Source organism: Ascaphus truei, chromosome 18 (assembly GCF_040206685.1).
Source record: "Ascaphus truei isolate aAscTru1 chromosome 18, aAscTru1.hap1, whole genome shotgun sequence".
NCBI classification, from domain to species: domain Eukaryota; kingdom Metazoa; phylum Chordata; class Amphibia; order Anura; family Ascaphidae; genus Ascaphus; species Ascaphus truei.
Window position 1 is genome coordinate 1,428,214 of NC_134500.1, and position 23,777 is coordinate 1,451,990.

The 23,777-nt window shown below is 38.5% G+C and overlaps 2 long non-coding RNA genes across 4 annotated transcripts in view; both read left to right on the forward strand.

Moving 5' to 3' along the window:
* Positions 1–11,074, forward strand: part of LOC142468723 (uncharacterized) — a 71,074-nt gene extending 60,000 nt beyond the window's left edge. For all 3 annotated transcript variants that reach the window (XR_012788858.1, XR_012788856.1, XR_012788857.1), the window contains exon 7: positions 10,280–11,074. This is a non-coding gene — a long non-coding RNA (uncharacterized LOC142468723). The remainder of the gene's footprint in view (positions 1–10,279) is intronic.
* Positions 11,075–13,909: 2,835 nt separating this feature from the next.
* Positions 13,910–23,777, forward strand: part of LOC142469244 (uncharacterized) — an 86,224-nt gene continuing 76,356 nt past the window's right edge. Inside the window, exon 1 of the long non-coding RNA XR_012788990.1 lies at positions 13,910–14,615. This is a non-coding gene — a long non-coding RNA (uncharacterized LOC142469244). The remainder of the gene's footprint in view (positions 14,616–23,777) is intronic.

Below are 23,777 nucleotides of genomic sequence, written 5' to 3' on the forward strand. Positions count from 1 at the left end.
ATAAGTATAAAGTTAAATACTTCAATAATAATATTATCTTGATTATTTAGTTAAAGCCATTGGCCAAAGCGTCATAAGCGTGCATACCAACGTCAAGGCATAACCAAATGTGCAGGTCCTAACACTATACTGTGAACCTTCCCTTTCACCTCTGTATGAGGGGAAAGAATCACAGTAGGTCCTGTCCATACAGCAAAATGAAGTTTTTTGAAAATGTGGTTATACCTTGACGTTGGTATGCAGGCTTATGACGCGTTGGCCAAAGGGTTTAACTAAATAACCAAGAAAATATAATTATTGAAGTATTTAATGTTTTACTTATTACCATATATGTTTTGTCAATTGGATGTAGCATTGGGCTCCCGTGTCTTTTGTTGTATACATTTGCCACGCTCAGTAGCACTCCTTTTGGCATAAATATATATATGATGTGGTGGGTGTTGGAGTTTCAGCTTGCTGGGAGTGTGTGTTAATTCTATTTCTAACTGGCAACAGTTGTTTGGAGGTAAGTGGCCCCTCCTCCCAGAGCTCACCCCTCCCCACCTTTTTAACTTGGGATGTTCTCTCATTTTGCTGTATGGACAGGACCTACTATGGTTCTTTCCCCTCATACAGAGGTAAAAGGGAAGGTTCACAGTGTAGTGTAGGACCTGCATATTTGGTTATACCTTGGTGTTGGTATGCAGGCTTATGACGCTTTGGCCAAAGGGTTTAACTAAATAACCAAGATATTATTATTGAAGTATTTAACGTTATACTTATTACCATATATGTTTGTCAATTGGATGTAGCATTGGGCTCCCCTGTCTTTTGTTGTATACATTTGCCACGCTCAGTAGCACTCCTTTTGACATAAATATATATGATGTGCTGGGTGTTGGGGTTTAAGCTTGCTGGGAATGTGTGTGTCCATTTTATGGGCATTAAATTAAGAAGGGATCAGTGAAGTGTGACACAGCACAGGTAATTGTGTGTGAAATGATTGGAGAACCATAAGTACAATTGTATTTGACCAACACAAGCAACATTTATATTGACAAATGGTAGCCCGTTTCCATCTTGATAAATACCCCTGGGATGATTTGTAAGGGTGCGTGTTATTGTTATAAGCTGCTGTGTTGCCAAGATGGATAATTATAGTAAGATTTGTCATAAAGCTTGTAAAAGGGGATGAGGTGTTTATATCATGAAAACATGGCGGGTTTTTGAGAAAAATGGTTGAAATCATGGAAAACAGAAGGAGGTAGGAAGATGTTACACTGTAATTAATGTTACAGAGTCGGTGGGACACCTTTGGGTTCCAGTTGTCAGGTATTAATAGTATATTAGCTTGTTTTTAAATGTGATATTCACTACAAAATATGAGGTAGTGTGTAGGTTGTGATACCTCTTAATGGACAAACATATAAATCGTACAAGGTTTTCCTGTGGTGTAAGCATTCGGGATTACAGAGGCCTCTCTATCTTATATATATCTTGTTGAGTTCTGGGGATTGGAATATATAAGCATGAAACATACATCTCTAATATATATATATTGCATATAAGTTGCTAATCAGATTGGTAGAAAAATATAATGCATGCAACTAAATGAGTCAACAAACAAATGTATTTTAAAATATAGTCTTACACCTGGAAATGGATGTATATATCTTTATTTATATAGCGCCATTAATGAACATAGCGCTTCACAGGAGTAATACACGAGACATAATAATATAAGTAACAAATAATACAAATAACACATAATGGGAAGAACTGCTTCAGACAGAAAAGTAACATTAGGAAAAGGAGTCCCTGCCCCGAAGAGCTTACAATCTAATTATGACATATAAATGTATGGCAAGTTACATAATCATGAAATAAAGTGAAATAATGCCTTAGTGAAAGAAAGAGGGCTAGATTTCCTGTGTTTACACATCAAGATGTGTAGATACAACAACCATTGTGGTGTTGTGATATATTTGTTATTAGTACATAGCATTTTTTCATGCTAGTTGTATTTTAAAAGCAGATCAAATGACAACTAAGACTCACTGGATAGGCTTGACAAGTAATTTAAATCTCCTTCAAATTGCTTGGCTGGTAATTCAGCAGAAACCATGTGTAAATTGGGCAAATATTTAAAATAAAACCTCAAATGAGAAATAGCAAATGAAACAGACCTGTTTAATGTTACAGTATTTGCAGATACGTCTCAGGGAGACTTACTATATGATATTAACACAAAGCCTAATCCTAACCAGAATGTTCTTTAAGACACCAGAATTGTCAATTAATAGTTTGGTGTTTATTATGAATGTTCACCGTGTAGGTGCAAGTGCAAGACACAGAGGGGAAGTGAGTAGGAATGTTTTGTGTTTAAATACACATGGATAGGAATGGATGGATGGATGAGGAAATGGATAACAACCAATAAGAAATGTTTTGTTTCGCTGGGTAAAGTTTAAACGAACATTAAAGAAAAAAAGGAAAATACATTTGGATGTGTATTTGCCATGTATAAAATGGTTAGTATTATTTTCCTACATTCTGCATTGCTTATAAGACTATTACTGTTTTTTTTTTGTTTCAAACAATTTTTATTTATTTTTTGGATAACATGGGGGAAGGGTGTGGGTGCAGAAAAAAAGGACATGTGGAAGGGGGGGGGGAGAACTGGTGATACTGTTGGTCAGTAGCTTGGTGTTGGCCTGGTGATACTGTTGGTCAGCACTGACCGTAGACATAAATTAGGTTGGGATACTTGACTCGTGAAATATGACTTAGTTAGGAAATGTATTCACAATGTTTTCCAGGGAGGATTTGTGCCTAAAATAACAGCAGCAGTAATAAAAAGATTTCTGGCTTCAGAGAAAATCCTTTGCTCTAAACCTTTGGTGTGGATGGTCACTCTCTTTACTTTCCTCTCACATGAAACACAAATTGCTTTGTAAAGTCTTTACCACGTTGATCTGCAAAAGATTTGCCTGTAGGGATAAAAATTTCCATACGAGCAAAGCTTCTTAATGAATCTGTGGCAGGGAAGTGGGTAATGTATTTTCTCAGCCAGTCACGTAATCAGGCAGTGCCTTGGCTATGTACAAATAGGAGATTAACTCCTTCAGTGCACCGGGCAACTAGCCAGCTCACTCCACAAGTGGCAGCGATAAATGTGCAATTAGTGATGCGTAGGGTTGTCAGGTGGCTTCTCCAAAAATACAGGACAAAATGGGGCTTTCATGTGCTGGAGGCACCCTACCCCTCTCACCTCTCTGAGATCCATGCTGTTTCCTCCTCTCCTTGTCCCCACCCCCAGGCTCCTGACACCTCCTCCTGATGGGCTGCATTACCCAGCAGCAGCCAATCAAGATAGAGGAAACTGCCCAGCCCCCTAGCAGCAGCCCTGCTCTCTCCCTGCTCTGGGAATTCCCATGGACCCCCAAGCCGGTCAGGTCACTACGTCCAGAGAGGTAATACCGGTATACACATACATGTCCAGTATTACCTCTTATTTTTTTACTGGACAGTGTCCAAATACAGGGCAGTCCGGTTCAATACTGGACACCTGGCAACCCTATGTGAGTCATCTTTTAACTGCTACACCACCAGTGTGTTGCTGGCCACTGAGGAAGCATGGGGGTTACAGGGTTAAAGATGCCTAGATAATGCCTAAGCACTCGTACATCTGCCTGCCCACTGTAATGTGTCAGCTCACCATATACAGTAGGATGCATGCTTCCCTATCCATGTCACGTGTATCCTCGCCCTGCCCCTCTGATCAGCCTTCTCTTATGTTTTCAGATTTTTCACGAACTCCACTGAGTCCATTTTTATAGCCCCCCTCCCCCCACCCCCCACCCCTCTCCCCTCCTTCAATTCTGTATTTGTCTCTCCACTGTCTCTCCTTATCTCTGTTTCTTCCTTCTCCCCCCACACATGTCCCCCTCACACGTGTCCCCCTCACACGTGTCCCCCCCACACATGTCCCCCTCACACGTGTGTGTCCCACACGTGTCCCCCTCACACGTGTCTCCCCCCACACGTGTCCCCCCCACACGTGTCCCCCTCACACGTGTCAGTACAGTGGAGCACACTCCCTGCAAGTACTCTGAAACACAAGGGCGTATGTTACATGAGATACAGCTGCAGGGACATGTAGCAGAAGCAGGACTGGGAGAGGCTTTAAGGCACTGCGTGGGTTAAGTGTCATGATACATGCTGGGGGCTCAGCAATGCACTGTAGGACACTATAGCACCCGAGGGGTTAAATGAATTGCTTGCTTCAGAATCTGTGACAAGTATACAAAGGATCATATTCATACCTTGGTTTTGAAATATCTGGTTTAATTTGAGGCCTTCCTTGAACCCGTGTGAGAAGCCCCAATAGTTGGAACATGTTAAACATATTCTTCTATTTCATGCTGAGCATTTGCCCTGTTTCAGTGTATATCGAGTCAGTGAATCCACTATATATATATATGTATATATGTATATATGTGTATATATATATATATATGTATACTGTATATATATCTTGTCCGTGTGATCTATTTTAGCAGTACCCATTCAATGTTTTCAGGGCCCTCTCTGACCCCCAAACTGACTCCCGATGTCCCACTCATTCTGAGTATTGGAAGAAGTGGGTGGATTTCACTCCCTTGTGTTTCTCACTACTCCTTTCCACGCACCGCACTCACACCACAAAGAGATGCAAAGCCACGCGTGGCATCTGATTCCCAGCTTTAAATGCCGCTCTGCGCCCCCGTCACTGTCACAAAGCTCCCCGGATAATCACCCTTATCTGCAGATTAGGAAGGAGAGCAGCACAGCTGAGGTTGGCTGCATATGAGCGCACTCTTTGGGATTTCTGCTCAGGGATAGCCTGCCTTCTCAGGAGATCAGAATCCATTCCCTGGGACCTACAATAATCAATGGATTGTAAGCTCTCCGGGGCAGGGATTTCCTTTCCCACTGTCTGGATTTATGTTTGTTGCACTTATTGTGTTATAATTCCCTGTATGGTATTGTCTCTTTTGTAAAGCGCTGAGAACACTGTGGGCACTATATACATAACGATATATACAGGTGGTCCACGGTATCTGACGGTCCTCTTTCCGTTGAACGGCTTATTCGACGCTGAAAAATGAAGTCCGCTGGACGCATAATCCGACGTCGGAATCGCTTATCCGATGATCACTGCCGCGGATTAACATGGACCCGCAATCCGACGGCCTGTTATCCGACGCGGTGTGCGGGACGCATTACATCGGATAAGCGAGGACCGGCTGTGTATTTATTTACACGAAACGTAAGACCAAGGCCTAGAATTACGAAAGGTTGATATTACTCTGTTAAAAACATGAGTTATAAAAAAATGAGATTGCAGCATTTTGTGTCTGTTTTTTTTAAATCTCTTTCGTATTTACAAATAATTATGTATTGATTAGTGGATTGTGATATTCAAACTCCTTTACATACAACAAAAATAGTGTTATTCAGCGCAAGCGATGCAATCGTTCTTCTATAAGGTTCTGTAATAGAATTTCTTATAAAACCCTAGGGCGGAAAATTATTTAACCCCTTTGATACCAGAGGCCACCAATGCATTGCAGAGAAGGGCCTTCAAGTACCGAAGGAGTTAACATAAACCAAAAGTCCTTGCAAATAAAAACCATTATATGGACGGCCACACACTAGCATGGGGGGCAGGGGGGGGGGGATAAACATTGCCAATATTTTCTGGTGCTCCTCTAAGTTATCCAGGTACTGGAGTATTTTAAGTAGCATGTGTGTAAGTAATTAACCAGCAATCCCTGGTTTGCACACATTTGAATGCTCATTTGTGATACAGGCATTACATTAAACACAATTCGGCAACGCATACTCATTGGCAATTCTGGCCTTAAATTTAGCCTGCGCTTATCGCTGCGATGTAATGAGAATTATCGCTGCGTTATTTAAGCGTTATACCTTTAGTAAATATGGCTGTAAAAATAACTATATTTTTACCATTAAAGCACAGCGATATCAATATTGATGTTTATTAAATCTTGGCCCAAGAGTTACTTGTTACAGAGCTGGTACCGCCAACTGACCACTAGGATTCTTTAAACAGATTTGAGGGGCACACTCCATTGTACACAGGTTTGCCAATAGACTCATTCATCCCTGGAATATTATTCATACAAAACATCTACTAAATGACTCTTTGCCAGAGAATCCCTGCTCAATGTGTGTATAATCTGGCCAGGCTGATGTTTTCCATTGGCTGCTTGTTTGTATGAACAACTGGTTCTAAGAAAAGCAATGTTTCCTCAAGTGGAATGCAGAGAAATGCCTGATCTTAATGTAAGGGCTGAGGATACAAAACATATAGGAATAAAGCGAGGTTATACTTATTTAACCCGCTTGCAGATGTGCAGTGACGCAGGCCTTCCTGCCATTAGGAAGGGTTGCAAATTGAAATGATAAAACAAATAATCAAAGTAATAAACATAACTAGAGATATTTACCAATGCCTGCTACAAAACAGGCGACAAAACAAACAGCACATGATGTTTTAATAGAACCCACTCATTTGTTTAGGGTGTTATTTTTTTGATAAATCCGGGGCTGTTTTTGCACCAGCATTGCACCATTTTGCCGTTGGGACACTGTCATCCAGCTTTCAAATCAGAATGTCTTATTTCATTTTGGATCATATGCATTCCAGATACTGGACAGAGAGCATGCGTTCCATATCTATGCGTGCCTTTCAGGTGCTATAGGGGCTAACAGCTTATTTGTGCTGGAATCTTCTTCTATGGTACAGGAAGGATGAAGTTATTGGGACATATTGGTCTGTACAACTAAGTAAAGTTTTTATCCTAACATTCCTGTTCTGTTCAGCACTCGTCCGTCCTACAGTCGCACTGAGTGTGTGTATCTCAAAATTTCTGCAAACTCAACCCTCCCACGTCTAACGATTCTTCCATTTCCTATCACTCTAAAAAAAGTTAAACAACTCATCACGCTAGGACTTTGCCTAATGATTGGGTTATTATAACGGGATGGATTTCACATGGTTTGGGCAAGTGATGTGCCTAAAAGCTTTCATTTTATTGTTACAATATGCATTAGGGAATCTAAATTTTTAAGTAATGTGATTTAATGTCTGCATTGCATATAGTTTTGGAGGGGGATTGTACCTAGGAATTAGATGGTCTTTTTTGTACATACACCCACATTATATGTCAATTAATGCTGACAGTAGTTGTGTGGTTTTGTTACCAGCATTACAAGAGTTAAAAAGGCTCCAGCTTATTTTTCACAGACAGGTTGGTTTCTCTTGCTTGCTGCAGCATACACAGGGCTTTGGCCAGGGTTTCTTCTCTGCCTGGTTGCCAGGGGAGTAGCTAGGCAGTCCTGAAATATGCAGGGGAAAGGCCTGGCCTGTCAAAGTGTCTGAGATGAACCATAGCCCAGTCCCCCTGCAGCTGGGCTCAGACATGCCTCAGTCCTTGTCTGGAGCCTGGGAATGGCAAAGCCCAGTAAGGTTCAAGGGCAAACTTGATATTCATTAGTCAGGGGGCCTTGACGTTCCCACTCTTCCTCTCTTCTTTTTTATATCCATCTTTTGACACATTCCTGTGTGTCTTGGGGGGGGGGGGGGGTGCTTTCCCCTGTTTTCTCTATTTGTCCTTACAGAAGACCATGCATAAACTGTACTATGAAACAAGGGAGTATATAGGACAATGTCTGCAGCCATTCAAAGAGAAGAGGCCCAGGACTGCAGGCCTGTCTGCCCCTCACCATTCTTGTACACAAACTATGAGAGACAGCCTGAGCATACAAATGTTTTACTTCTTTACAGCACAATAAGTTATGTGTCTCCTGTCCTTAGCATTTCTACTAGATGTTATATTTTGCCAGTCCCTGAAGGGTAGCAAGAAATCTCTGCAGATGGTGAGCACCACATCTGTTTGGGTGTATCACTCTTAACAAATATTTTGATCTGTCTTTATTTCAGATGTCTTCAGCCTTTATCTAGATGTAGCCATTAAATAATACTCATAGTCAATGCCTCTCTTGTGGTTGCTGAATTGCCAGTCTTCAAAAGGATGAGACAGCGATATGCAATCTAATCAAGCAGAAATACATAGTATTTGTATATTTGTACTCTGTCTGTGGAGAAACAGAATTCTAACACCTTTAAACGGTTAAAAGTAGAGGTTAAACATAGGCATAAAATGTCCTGTCTGCCTTTTTATGCAGTTGTAAAGAATATTTTACAGCTCTTATAAGATAAAGCATCCTAGTAATTATCCAAGCCAACCAGCACATGTTATTAGTTTAAAATGATTTCTTCCCCTCACCAGGCCCCTGGAACAGAATAGAGGTGTAATTGTGCTAAGGAGTTAGCAGGGGAGAGCAGCTTTTGGACACATTTAACTCTGAGGTCCTTAGATGGGGAGGGAGTATGAAAGACGTTAATTTACATAAGCAGCATGCGCCTGCAACAGAAAGAAAGATATCAGGGGCTGCAGAATTTAATCTAGACTTCAAGGAAAATAAGGGAGAGAGAGGAGGGGTGAAAATTGACAGTGAAAAGGGTTTAGCTAAGTAACACCCTGGAGAGATTAAATTGTCCAGAAAGTTTCTCCCCATGATTCTGTGAAATGGGCAATTGGGTGTAGAGAGGGGGAGGGGTGCTCCCCCCCCAACCCCCCCCCCCCCCCAAGTGCATGAATAGGAAATAGGCAAAGAAAGAGATCTTTATTAGTTAGAAAAGGAAAAATGTGCCAATGCTTAAGAAATGTAAATCATTTCACAATATTTTCTGTAGGACGGCACGAGGCTTGTGGATCATTTCAGAGGTAAAAGCTGGGTACCTTTCCCATAACAATAAGAAGCACAATGTAAAATATCAGAACGATTATAAAAGATTGTATGCAGGTTGTGACTTTATTGTGCCAACAGAAAAATCCTACATGCATGTTTTACATGAAGCTGGCGGTGCCCTGTGGCATTACAACTGCACAAAACCAACATAGACAATGGACTGAGGCAGAAAATACACATCTTCACTAAACGGTTTCATAAAATGTAGATTTTAACTTCTCAGGAGTTAGACTTTTGTGGATATAAAACACAGCCTTGTTTCAGGAAACATAATTCTTGTAGAAACTATTCAAGATAGAAAGTAACAATCCAACTATAGCGTGAATCATGTGTCCAGTGCTGGACACAGAGAACAGACCTCTCCCCTGGTAAGGGGTAGAAGGTTCTTTAACAAGTTACCCTCCCTCCCAAGAGGTAGAGAGCTTCCCTGCTAAATATCCTTCTAATCCATTCCCTTGGAAGAGTTCTTACACTGCGCAGACTGACCTTCAGCAGTGGTCAGCAGGCGCAAACTAGGAAGCTCCAATCACTGCTTTCATTTATTTAGTAGAACCTAGAAAATAACACACTTGAGGGAAATGTATTGTGCAATATGTGTGACAGGTGCATTTTCTTTTTAGACTAGGCTGGAGTCTTACCATATACATAAAATCATAAGAAAATGGAGAGACTGGGAGAGGATAACTAATTAGCGTTAAATAAAATGCAATTCAAATATTACAGTGTGTATGTAGAAGATTTTTTATGTTAAATGTTATTTTAAACGTAGAAAAATCCAACTGAAGCTGAAATAAGTTTTTTATGTCAGGTTTTTTTCTTTTTTACATTATTTGCGGTGCAATTAATAGGTGGAGTCAATCTTTTTTTATGTCAGTATATTCAACCAGAAATAGTTCCGCAAAGAGATTCTATATTGTTTGAAATACAATGTAAGTGAATGTAAAAAAAAGACTGGCAATAAATCGTGAAATGTTTCCAAACCCCCTGGGAGTCCGATGGGAAATCCATACAGGCAAATAAAACCTGGGGTGTGGTCAAAACCGGTCAATGTTGGCAGTAGGGGGTCCAGGGCTGATGTTCAAATCCAAAGAAAGTTAACATGAAGATTAAAACATCACAAAGTCTTTTCTATAGTCAGTTTGACATGCAGGATAATCCTGATGTCCTGAGATGTTCAGAGGGCAGACACATACTCTGCCCACAAGAGAAACACACTTCTGATCAGGACCCAATGCTCAGAGGGAGAGGATTTATTGAAGGGTAATAAATATCCGGTGAAGGAAATCCCCCCCAGATCACACCGCACATTCTGTCCTGCTCTTTTAATTGAATATATCACAATGGCACAGTGTCTTGATTTCTTTTTCTGTGTTGATTTGTTAGCGGTTATATAACGAATGTTTATCTTCTCTCCCAGGTCCTCGGGATGATACACAGGAATATCCCCTATAACAATACTCAGGAATAATCCACAGGATTTCTTCAGTAAGGAGCATCTGTTATCAAGATAAGAAAAACGATAAATATACTAGATTTCGAAGAAGTTTATCTTTTCAGTGGATCATCTCCCAAGACCCCAAATGTACACGGGGACACAGAAAGAATAAAAACAGCCACTCGTGGGCACTTCACACTTCACCATCTTTAAAGTGTATACAATAATTAAAAAACGAACTTCATTGTGTTATGTTTGTTCACATTTATTATATTTAGGCTGTAAACATTTTTATAAATATGTTTGTGTTGCACAATTTTTACTGTGTCTATCTATCTATCTATCTATCTATCTATCTATCTATCTATCTATCTATCTATCTATCTATCTATCTATCTAATAACTATATGTATTGCAAAATTATATATTGTATCCAGTTTATATTTTAAACACAAGACGATTTTACAATTCGTTTAGCCTCTTGTTAGAATACATGTTTTAGGACATTGGTTTTATGGCATTAGGTTTTTGGACTAAATAAATGAATCTGTTTAGTTTGTATCTTACTGCAGTTATTTCCCTAAATAAAATTCCAGAGAGAAAACAATACCAATTCTACATATTACCCTTTAACAATGTTTCTGTATTTCCAATGCACATTTGTAACGATATGAAATGACCACAAATACACGATAAAGTATTTTTTTTCTGATGCCCTGTATGTATTATTGTTCAATGAAATAATATAAATAATAAAGATTCAAACTATTTAACATATTTGAGTGTATTAGTTGGTAATAAAACATTAAGGTGTGCGCAGGACCATTATAAAGCAAACGTCGGAAACACGAAGCCTCCATAAGCAATATGAGTAAATAAAAATATCTTTTGGGGGATCTAAAATCTTAAAATTAAAAACAATAGGTCTTTAAAATAATTGATCTTTCCCAACCACCATTTCCTTTTCTCTTTAAAGTTGTTTATTTGCGTCTTTACACCCTTGCTTGTTTTCTGAGTTGAACAGCATTGATTGTAAATCCTATATAGCAAAGGGTTAAAACATTATTCTTCTGTGGTCAGAAAGTGATGGTTGCATGTTGGGTGGGATATGTATTACTGGAAAAATTAAAACACACACAGTGGGAAAGTGTAACATAATATTATTGGACCATAATTGCAAATGAATGGTGGGGTTTATCTGGATGATATTTGTTCTAATAAAATGTAAAACAAATCAATGAAATAATTCTGAAATACTGGAAAAAAGCAACGTGAAAACAGGGGCAATTTCTTAGCTCACACTTGCCCCAGTACCTGAGATTTCTGCCTGCACAGAATCCTATTCTGCTGGAAGTGCTGGGAGAGAAGTTATTTCTCCTTCTCACGGGGGAAGTTCCATGGAATTATTCATCAAAGCTGCAACAAAGTAGCACAGAATGATAAAACAACAGGAATACCATACTTTATAAAACAATAGTATTTTTTTTAATTTCATATATCCGGTTAAATTATTTTGCACCAGTTGAAGCCTGGACACCCTGAAAAAATAAACCCAAATGTGTCCTTTTAATATTCTTGTGGCACAGACGTCTCGGTGGTAAATATTAACCTCTTGCTATACATATTGCAGATCATCTTACAATAACTTTGGAAATGGCAGACAAGTAGAGAAGGAACATTACATTAGCAGTCTGAATGTCACTGGAGATCAGCCGTTTATTAGTTTGAAATCAATACTGAACGTAGAGGTTTCCCAAGCTGCAAAAAAATGGGTTCCCTTAATAGTGTCATGTGTTACAAATTTGGATGAAAAATCTCCCCCAAAAGTCTTACCAAGTTTTATTGAAAACCGATCAGCAGAGACCATTTTTCTCTCATCCTTGTTTAAAATAACAAGGTCTAAACATGTCAGTCTAGAATCAATGTCCTTTGTTGGAAGGAAAGTTTAAGTGCAAATGACATTGTATGCTTGTTTAGCAAACTTCATTTCAAACTCCCACTGAAGGACCCTGTATAGTTCTTTGTATAGTTCATATATTGACAATAGAAAAGAAAGCAAGATTTTCTTGGCATCTTTCCAGAAAACAGGATTCCTAAAGCAGTAAAAGAAGAAAGGAATTGTTGTGTACAGATTTTCTGGATAAATGAAGAGGTTACATTAGAGTTGTGTTATGTTGTTATATCAGTAGATCAAACAGTACAACTAATTTATGCTGATAGGTTCTAGGCAGAAGTGTTACTAAAGTTACCCCAAATCTATTAGGTGTTTCTATTGGTTCTAAAGTTTTTATCTAACGATATTTCCCTTTAAATTGGAAATATACTAAATGTTATACTATGCAATGCTATAGTTTTGCAATATAAGCAAACTGGTCACGTTTGTAAAGGTGAATATCTTTAACTTACATGAATCCTACTACATTGTAGAATTTGTGAAATATTTTCACTTAATCATTCTTTGCATCCAAAAGCAATAAAAGCCATAGAGTATCTAATCATTCATCCTACTGAACGTTATGAGTAATGTTTGCCCGAACGTCTCACCAAGGAGACCGGACTATTTTTTTTACAAATATGTAAAAAAAGATAAGATTTTTTTTGTGGTGAATAAAACTATCTCCAGTACTTGAAAAAAAAACACACAATAACTAGAAAAGGCAGAAATACGAACCTTCAAAGTTTGTCTCCCAATCTTTTGTGAGGACAATGCAGTGAGCTTGGCTTTGCTAAAGTTTAAAGCAAAATAATATTTTAGACCTTTACAAAACACCGCAGTATGTGTGTGCGTGTATATATATATATACTGGGATATATATTGGGATTATATATTGTTACCTTCATTAAATACAAAATGACTTTTTTTTTCCAATTGGAGGAATTACAAATAAATGTGTTTAAAAATACAAACAACAAACGAACCAAATGTAAAGATGAGATATAATGAACACAATAACCCTCATGTGCTGTTCTATTGCTGCATTATCAGTAATGTATTTATTACCTAAAGGAACAGGCACATGGCTAGAGACTCGCTGAAACTGACCCTGTTGTGAAATAAATGAAATAATGCAACGTCCAGGACTAGACATTATTTTCCCTTTGGGAAAGAGGTGAATATGTAACAATTTGGGCCGTTTTCTAGTTGCAAAGTTTTCAGTCCCTGAGACAGACATAGTGGCCCCAAGCACCGGCCCATACACTGCAGCACAAAGGGCGTTTTATTCAAATTTGTTTTGAGTTTAGCAGATTTGCATGAAAAATGTGTGAGAAAAGCTGTCTCGGGTGACCTCACCCACAGCTGCCATTAACGTTTAATTAAGTGCTGAATAGCAGCATTGGGTGAGCAGACTGGGGACGTGAAGAGAATCCTGTCTGGGACCCAGACTGTGAGAAAGCTCAGAGCCAGCAGCTTGCTGCTAAAGGATGGAGGGACCCCCCAACCCCCCAACCAACCCCCCCCTCAACCCAGACAATCCCTGCCCTCAACACCAAAACATTACTCATTACAACAGCACCCAGGGGACGTCTCGTCTGTAGCCCCAGAAGGCACTGGATTGGCAGGCCACTAGGGCATTGAAGGGGTTAACTGAATCTTGTAGTAAACAAGAACAGTAAAATAAACTAAAGTAAGTAAAAGAAAAACAGCTCAGAATACAAAGTAACGGGTATTCACGTTTATATATATATATTCTAGCAGGAGTGTACATGGCAGATCCGGATCATACTGCTGGTTTGTTGAAATGTTCACTTATTTTAAAGCTTATGTTTACTACAATAATCCTCTTTGCAAACTTTATTCTCTCTTTGCAACACATATGCAATGGCCAAGAGGGGACATGATTTAATGGCCACCGGTGGGACACATTCATTCTGCGGTGTGACAGACACACAACCAAACCCAAGTTCAAGTCCAAGTTTATAGAATTTCCCCAGGAATCTCAGCTCTTTTCCACCCCAGGCTTTTGTTCGCTTCTAACAATTGCGCTTTCTTCCCTTCTGTACTTGGCACTGTTTAGCTGTCTGACTGCAAACTTAACAACCTCCCTTCTTCCTATAAGCACCCCAATAACCCACTTCTATATGTGCATATTTCACTGTACTGCACCTCTATCCAATTTCTACATGAGTGACTTGAGGAAGGTATCATACCAATTATTTCCCTCTGACTCCATTTATAAACCTTAAATCTCTGTGAGAGTAAAACCCCACAGCTGTATCTTTGGTGAGAATAAACATGAAATATTCAGCTGTTTTCTGCTGATGTTCGGCTACAGGAACATTATTTTCCTATACGGATGTCCTACTGAACTTTACCCAGGTAAGAGATTGTATGTATTTATATGTGTATATATATATGTATATATGTATTTATATGTGTGTGTGTATATGTGTGTATATGTGTGTGTGTGTGTGTGTGTATGTATGTATATATATATTATTATTATTATTAACTCTTTATTCTATCTTAGTTAGATTCAGCTTTGATTCACTTTCCATTTCCTTTTTATAAAAGCAGACATGTCCACATTTTCCATTAATCAAAAGTCAGTGGCTGTTGCTGTTTGGCTGTGTCACACTTTGACCCAGGACAAACCTTGGCAGTAGGGTTTGCATGCTGATGCTGTAATAATTAAGTGTCTTTTGACACAATAGCCATTCTACAGAACATAGCCCCCTTCGGTTTCAATGACAAAAGTCACAAGAAGCTGATGTCACCTTGTGTGTACAATCCATACGTTTGCATAGGAAGTTCATGATTATAATTCTTAATGTCTTTATTAAACATTGGTATAAATAGGGTCACAGGAAGAAACGTGCATATAGAATACATGTCATGATATACTAAGATGCCAATATCTTTTTTTGTCCGACCCTTTAACTAATTATATTAGTCTGGGTCGAATATTTAAAAATAAATATATTATTCACATATAGATTTTGAAAACCATGATAATTAACAAGTGCTTTCCCCCCCAAGCGCACATAGAATAAAACATGTAGGGTCAAACCTTGCGTGCAGTGTTGGGGGACAGAAACAGTTCGGTTTGAACGCCTGGGCGAGCATGTCATATTTACACAGAATACATTATCTGTGAATTTATTTAACAATAAAAAGCTGCACGTTCAGCTGAATAATATCTGCGGCGAATTCAGCTGAGATGTGATGTTTAAATGTCAGTTAATTTGCTTTTGTAACTTGTCACCTGAATTGTAATGTTCCTTTTGGATATATTTTACATACACACCCCATACCCCCCACCCCACCCCCACACCCCCACCCCCACACCCCCCACCCCACACCCCCCCCCCACACCCCACCCCCCCCCCACATCCCCCCCACATCCCCCCCACACCCCACACCCCACACACCCCCACACCCCACACCCCCCCCACACCCCTCTCTAAGCTGTACATCTCCCTCTGGCTCTGGCATCTCTGGCTCTGGGATCTCTGAGCCTGGGATCTCTGGCTCTGGGATCTTTGAGCCTGGAATCAGGCTGCACTTTGTGCTGATCTTGTTGCTTAGCAACGTCTCGGAATTCTCATGCTCTTGTTACATTGTATCCGCCATGTTGTTTCCTGAGAGAGATTTCATGGGAATATGGCTGTATATTGTGACTTCAAACGCCCACAGATGTGTTGGACATTATTTTACCCTTTTCAGATAGGATTAGGACATTGTTATTTTCACTGTGACTGTAAACAAATCTCTTTAATCGGTGTCACATGTTATCATTGTGGCAAAAGCAAAACAAGGTTAACCTCTTTAACACATTACTGCTCTGCAACACGTTACTGCTCTGCAACACGTTACTGCTCTGCAACACGTTACTGCTCTGCAACACGTTACTGCTCTGCAACACGTTACTGCTCTGTAACACATTACAGTACTGCTCTGTAACACATTACTGCTCTGCAACACGTTACTGCTCTGCAACACATTACTGCTCTGCAACACATTACTGCAATAGCTCTTCTAGATGTGCAGATGTTAATGATATACTTTATTAAAAAAGAAAACAGCAATCTCTCCCTCCCTCTCCCTCCCACTTCTCCTTCCCCTTCCTCTATTTCTCTCCCCTCCCTCTCTCCCTCCATCTCTCTCTCTTCCCCCTCTCCCTCTCTTCCTCCCACTCTTCCCCCTCTCTCTATTCCCCCTCACTTTCTCCCTTCCTCTCTCTCTATTCCCCCCCCCACCATCTATCCTTCTCTTCCTCCTCTCTCCCTCCACCCTCCCCTCCATCTCTCCTGTACTTCCAGCAGTTACAGTAAATCCAGATCAATTAGACAATCCAACAGGAAATGCTGACCATACATAGTTATGTTAAGTGTTTATACTGGAATATTGGTGGCCTAAAACAAAACCCTGCTTTGCACAAAGTATTTTTTTGTATACAGTATATTTCAGACAATCTCATAAAACAGGGTTGACAAGATAATTAAATATAAAAGTGTCGATTATAAAAAAATGTAAATATCTGGAGCAGGAACACAGAAGGCCTCCGATCTCACTTCTAAAGACTAAATGCGAGGAGTGACTAGATATTGTTCATCATGTTGGTAAAATTCAACAGCTATTTAGAAATCAAGGGCACAACAAATGATTTATTTTCTGAACACATATTTTCGCATCTTATATGTTCTCTGTATAAATTTGATTTTTCATTATTCTGTCAACTCAGGTACTGTAAAGCATCAACTTTAGTTAATCTTTAAGGCCTCGGGCATGGTCAGCGCTTATGCACTGACCCGTGCTGAGGCGCGCTGCTGCTCGGCAGTGAGCCCCTGCAGCCGCAATGAGAGCGGCTTTAGCAGGGGCTCGCTTACGCAAGCATGCGGCGGCGTATGTCTTAGCAAAATTTAAAATTCAAGCGCTCGAGGCAGCGCAGAGCCGGTCACGTGAGCGGTTCGCCCAATGAGGGCGAACCAGCTCAATGACGTCACAGCCCCCCCCCCCCCCCGACACGCCCCCGGACGGCGCGCGGTCTAAGGCCAGGGAAAGCACCCGCTTTCCCTCAGCCTCCGCCCGGCTGCAGTCCTATGGACGCGGCCTAAGAAGGAACCATGCTATATATAATCTGTTTGTACAAGGTACTAGATATGAAGTGAAAAACAAGGCATTGTTAGTTAATATATTATTGGATTATACATACAGTACAGTACCATATATATATATAGTACTGTACTGTATGTATAATCCAATAATATATTAACTAACAATGCCTTGTTTTTCACTTCATATCTAGTGTATATATATATATATAAATAATAAAAAATGAATAGACGATACCGTTCTGTGGCTAACAAAATGCTTTTTTTGTGCGAGCTTTCGAGATACACTGATCTGTTACAATGAATAAAGGAAGGTTTAACTTAAAAACAGCGCATCCTGGAAAGTTATCTGTGACTGAAACCTATCCCTCCCCCCAAGTGCAGTATGCGATTTATGACTTGAGGTGTTAAATAGTCCTTGAATGTTAGTGATGTAAGTTTGTGTGTGTGTGTGTGTGTTTCTCTGTCTGTGTGTGTGTATGCTATGTAAATGTAAATTTATAAAGCGCCCACAGTGTATACAGCGCTTTACAAAAGGTGTGTGTGGAGTGGGAGTGTATATCAATGGTGTGGGTAGCTGAGGAAATGTGAGAGAGTGTTGCATTACTAAAAGTGTGTGTAGATACAATGTGGTCCCTATTGGTATATAGGGATGGAATCACATTGTGTATTTGTGTGTGTAAGAGACAGCTGTGTGTGCATACATATAGCCAGTATGTATAGACATGGCCTTTAGCACTCATGGGAAGAGAGTTCTCTTGTGTCATATATATATATATATATATATATATATATATATATATATATATACACACACCATACACATTTTAAGTAATGGTTGGTGAAAAAGGCACACAAAATCTCCACCATTAGCATATAGCCAATAAAAAATATCACTTGTGAGCACATTCACATGTCCTATATATGTATATATAAATTATTTTAAAATTCACAGCAGGAATATCCAACCCTGTATACAGTATTGAAAGTAAGGCATGCATCATTCCATACAGCACTTTATTTGCCAGGCATTTGTTATTCTCAATCAGAACATATGGGAAATATTTTTTTAGCTATTGATGCTTTGTCATAGCATAACAAGGTGTATTGCATTAATTATTACCCGCAATGATTCAATACACCTTCTAATATTATATTGAATTCAGCATTGCAGTGTAAAATCAGTGGAGAGTATTTTTTTTTCTCTTTCGAAAATGTCTCTTTGTCTTACATCTGAAATTTAAATGAACAAATAGTAATTACAACTTTACAAATTTACAAACTTGCCACACTGTATGCAAAAAAATAATCATAAATTAAGGTATATTTATTTAGGTTCTGGATTAAGACACGAGATCTATCAATGTCCATTTCTACGAAATATCTCATATTTTCTTAACCACTGTGGTGATTGAAAAGTATCTGTTCTGCTAATTTTTCTATGTAAATGTAAGCATGCTGAAAGCATAATGGTGCATGTGTGTTTAGGGCATACTAAAATAATTGAACAAATCACAACTTATTCTGTATCACATAGATAACTGCTTCATGGTAAAGCGAGTCTGTAATAACTTAAAACACCAATTCACTGAGTCCTTTTTGCATTTATAGATATACAATATAAGCTCTGTCTTTTTGAAATAATATAGAAGAAACTGGACTTTAACTTAAAACGTAATGTATGAAAAATACTTGTATATAATTCAGTGCATTCCCCAAACTGGATACAATGAATACATGCACGCATGTCCTGTGCTATTAATGTTCTGCATTCATTCTATGTTTTATGGCCCGTGTGTCATATAGTAGCACCCCACAAAGTCTGCACAAAATGTTCCTTTATTTTCTTGACCTCGGTCTCTTTAATATATTAGATTCCTTGAAAATGTTATTACATTCAAGTAAGAGAAGAATCCGGATCTTTCCATTGGTACCATGTTACATAGAACCCACACATAACGTGAGTGTGAATCCATGTACAATAGCTGCTATGGATATGTATAGGATAGTACTGTAAATATTGTTCATCTTGTATTGATTTAGTCTCTCTTCCCAGTGCTCCTCCTATCTTATCATACACATGTTTATTTTTAGCTATGTGAAAACACATATCTTTGTATAATATTTCCTTTCCAATGTAACCCTTTGGTTGCTGAACGGCTGATTCCTTATATATAGGGAGCCTTCCTCATGCTTTTCATATGGCTCAATGAGCAACTATGTATAACTTTCTAACAAGCTCAAAATTCGTTTTTGGTGTTCCTTATGATCAGCCCTACTAATAATAATTCTTTTGGGACACTATTATATAACAATAATGTTTTGATAAGAAAAAAACATCAAAAGCTAATTATGTCTGTGAAAGACATCTAGTGGCTTTTTGCTAATTTAGCTTGTGTGCTGTATGTCTTTGCCATAGTAACACACTATGATACCAGACGTGTGAGAAGGAGGAGAGAATAGGCGATTTCTAAGGCCTCTGTCTATCATGTGCTATCTATGGTATGACTGGTTCTAAGAATGAAACAAGATTTAATAGCAACCAGTATTTCTTACACAACACACACACACACACACACACACACACACACACACACACACACACACACACACACACACACACACACACACACACACACACACACACACACACACACACACACACACACACACACACACACACACACACACACACACACACACACACACACACACACACACACACACACACACACACCTCAGAGCTCTGTACAGGTATAATACAGTGCTGTCTGCTCTCTGCTGCCCCCACTATGCTGACAGAGGAATAGCACAGTGTGCAGTGGTCCCGTTATATCAAAGGATAACAATTAATGGCAGACACATTTGCTCAGTAAAACTGAAGATACTGTCTCCTGTATCATATCTGCCAAGGTCTGCGGGAACAAGCCTCACAGATCTGTGCAATATATTTAACTGGAGGGACTTATATACTCTTGGTAAATGGTTCTGTCTTTCTGGTGCTACAATGCTAATAATTGTCCGAGATGCTTATTTTGTCTTAATTAGCTCCTTGTTATTATTGATCAGTCCAGTGGAAATACTGCCACAGTAGCGCTTTATACCAGCATCGCACCATAAATACACACATACGTTACAACCCATTTTTCAGACAGCAGCCATCTTATAGCAGGTTACATGATATACACGGTGCTGTGCCATTCAAACGTAAAATCCCACAAACAGCTAGTTTATTATTATAAGAAACACATGAATGAAATAAAAAGCCCATATACATGGGAAGTCTGCATATAATGTGTTTCTAACACACAGATCCAGGTGTGCTGTGCCTCCTGAGAGCAATGCTGACCACTGGAAAGGGCATCCTGCTTTAGAGCTTATTCTGTAACAAACCTGACTGGAATAGCATTCAAATGGAGAAGCATTATCCTGTGTGACTGTAACACTCAGACACATGCAGGAGCAGAGACAGAAACCACAGGCTCACACAGGGGCTGCTGCTGCTGCAAGCCATACAGGGGTGTGAGGGGACTGCAGCTACACAGGGGGCTCTTCAATGCATCATCCCCACCCTGATTATTCTGTGCTTCAAATGCAGGATACATTCACTGCAATACATACCCCACCCGAGAGCAGTATGTGTACTTCCTCCTGTTTAACCCCCTCAGTGCTGGAGACAAGACTGCAAGACACTGCAGGCACCTTCAGCACCAGTGGGATAAACAGCAGCAATTCTGCAACAGTCTTAACCGGTGAGACAGGTACCCACAGTGTGCTCTGTGCTGAATTAATACCCACCCGTTATTGTGCGAAGGGGAAGTATTTCAATTCCTGATTGTAGATGACATAACTTGCATGTTATACCCATATTATTATCCCGAGTACATAAATTAGTTTTCAATTGACTAAGACGTATGGAATATTAATTTATATTTCATATATATATATATATATATATATATATATATTAATTTATATATATATATATATATATATATATATATATATATATATATATATATATATATATATATATATATATATATATATATATATATATATATATATATATATATATATATATATATATATATATAGCATTAGGAAATTAACATGACAGAGTATTAGTAGCTGAACACAAAGTGTAGCCCATATAAAACACAGAGGAAACACTGTAATTATTGATATAATGTATTGATTTGAAATGTCCAGCTACTTGCCCTGGGTTATTGAAGGCAAGTATCTTGCATTGAAATTTGCTGATCAGAATGAATAAGCGAATTCTTTACTCCCAGTGTATATCTCTTTGTCAATATTGCACTCAATGGTGCAGGTTGGAAGAGGGGGTTCTGAATTCCTTTCCAATTAACGGGGATTCTTTAAAGATATAAAACCTTCAGATAAGTGCAGTTGGCCTCACATGACGAACAAAGAGTGGATGCATATAGGTGTTCCTCATGCCAACCTTCCATTAACACACGTGTGCTGCAGCTGCTGGATGAAGTACTTCTGCCAGCAGAATACACACGCTTTTTATATCATTCTACACAGTACCTGACCATGAATAAACACTACAGTAGATGCATTTATACAATGTACCTAGCACTTATTGTGTTAGGAAATGCTTCATGTTCTGACAGTCTACAATAACCATATCTTAAATGCCATCTACAGTATGGAAACACAATACCTCCTATTCCACCCCAGCCGGGTGTAAAACAACCAACTTTCTCTAATGTAAGTGGTTATTTAAAAGTGCAATCCATGCTACTCTAGTAAGAAAAAAATTCTGCTTTGTACACAGATTCTTTTCTTTCTTTTATAACCTGTAACCATCGGATTTAACAGTTTATTTGTCCTATTTATGCTGTGTACAAATGGCTGTTTTGTGTTTCTCATACAGAGGAATAATTTGGCCATTTCTTAATAAAATTCGTATGGAATGTTTAAAAAAAAAAAAAATATTTCCTGATTTTATTTCAAAACTATTTGGTGAATTTCATCTATAAATTGGTGGCTAGACCTTATGTTTCTAAAAATAGTAACATATTCCAGTAGTGACAATACTCTGACAGTCCTTGGTTTAAATTTGTTAAAAAAACACTGAATAATATTTATGCCACATAAATTACATTTGTATTCTCACTGATTTAAACCTGCTAACGTGCAGCTACAGATCTTATACTTTTGATTGATAAACGTCTTCTTATTGAAGTCGAATTAAGCTTGTATTTTCATTTTGTAGTATCTTTATTTTCTCACTTTCATAACAAAACTCATTTACATAATTTCATTATGGATATTTAAAAAAATTTTTTTTATAGACATTTATACATATGTGTGTGTTTGCCTACCTAGCTATCTATGTATTAACCCGCTCCCTGCCAGAGGGGTAGATCTACGCTGCCCTCCCTTCTTAATGCCCCCTTGGTATAGCAATTTTTTCACAAACAAATAAATCATATTTGTAACTATTTCTGCATTTCAGTCTATGATTTACGAAATAATTCGTACCCAAAATAATTAATACAGACAGATAGACAGATATAGCAGCAGTCATAGACTTAGAGGTACTTAGTTCATATCAATTGGTCACTTGTTAATTTGTGTAGGAATATTTAATTATCAGGTATATTTCTAAACATTTCCCTAAAAGTGCCCCCCCTCTCCCTCCCCCCTCCCCCTAGGTTTAAAGAGGCAATCCAAGCAGTTAAAAAAAACAACAAAAATATATTTTTTGTTTTAATATATGTAGCATTTAATTATATTTATTGAAAACGAATGAGCTAAACTGCCAATCAATTGTTTTTCCTGTGATTGATCAGCAATATTCTGCTTCCCAGGGTCCACTAAATGGCTGCCTTTCCGTTTCAAATCAATCATTCAACAGCTACAGTGTATTCTTATATTACATTATCTATTGTTACAGTTTACAGCTCAAACTGCTGGGAGTATTGACAACAAATTATCCCAAACAGGAAAGTGTTGCAAAGATCTTGGCATGCTCATTATATTAAAACTCATAAAAATGGCATTAAGAGTTTAATTTAAAAATAAGAGAACGGTTATAAATATTATCTAACATTACAGAACTGATTTATTAAAGAAAACACACACGTAGGATATTGCTTGGACTTTAATGCAAGAGAGCTTCGCCTAAGATGCTTGATGAACTAGAAAAAAACGAAATGTTGGATGTTGTGGGTTCATTTCTTACAGATTGCATTATATTGTTGATATAACAGGAATGTGTGTGATCTCTTTCATGGTTTTTAGAGTTGAAATTCTAATAAAAATAGCAAAACACTGTTTGATATAGTGTTTGATTTCACATTCATACACCCAGATACAACGTAACATATCTTGTATATATTGTTCTAATTGTATTATACTTAAGCTTTATCTTTATTTTCTTCTCACCTCTATT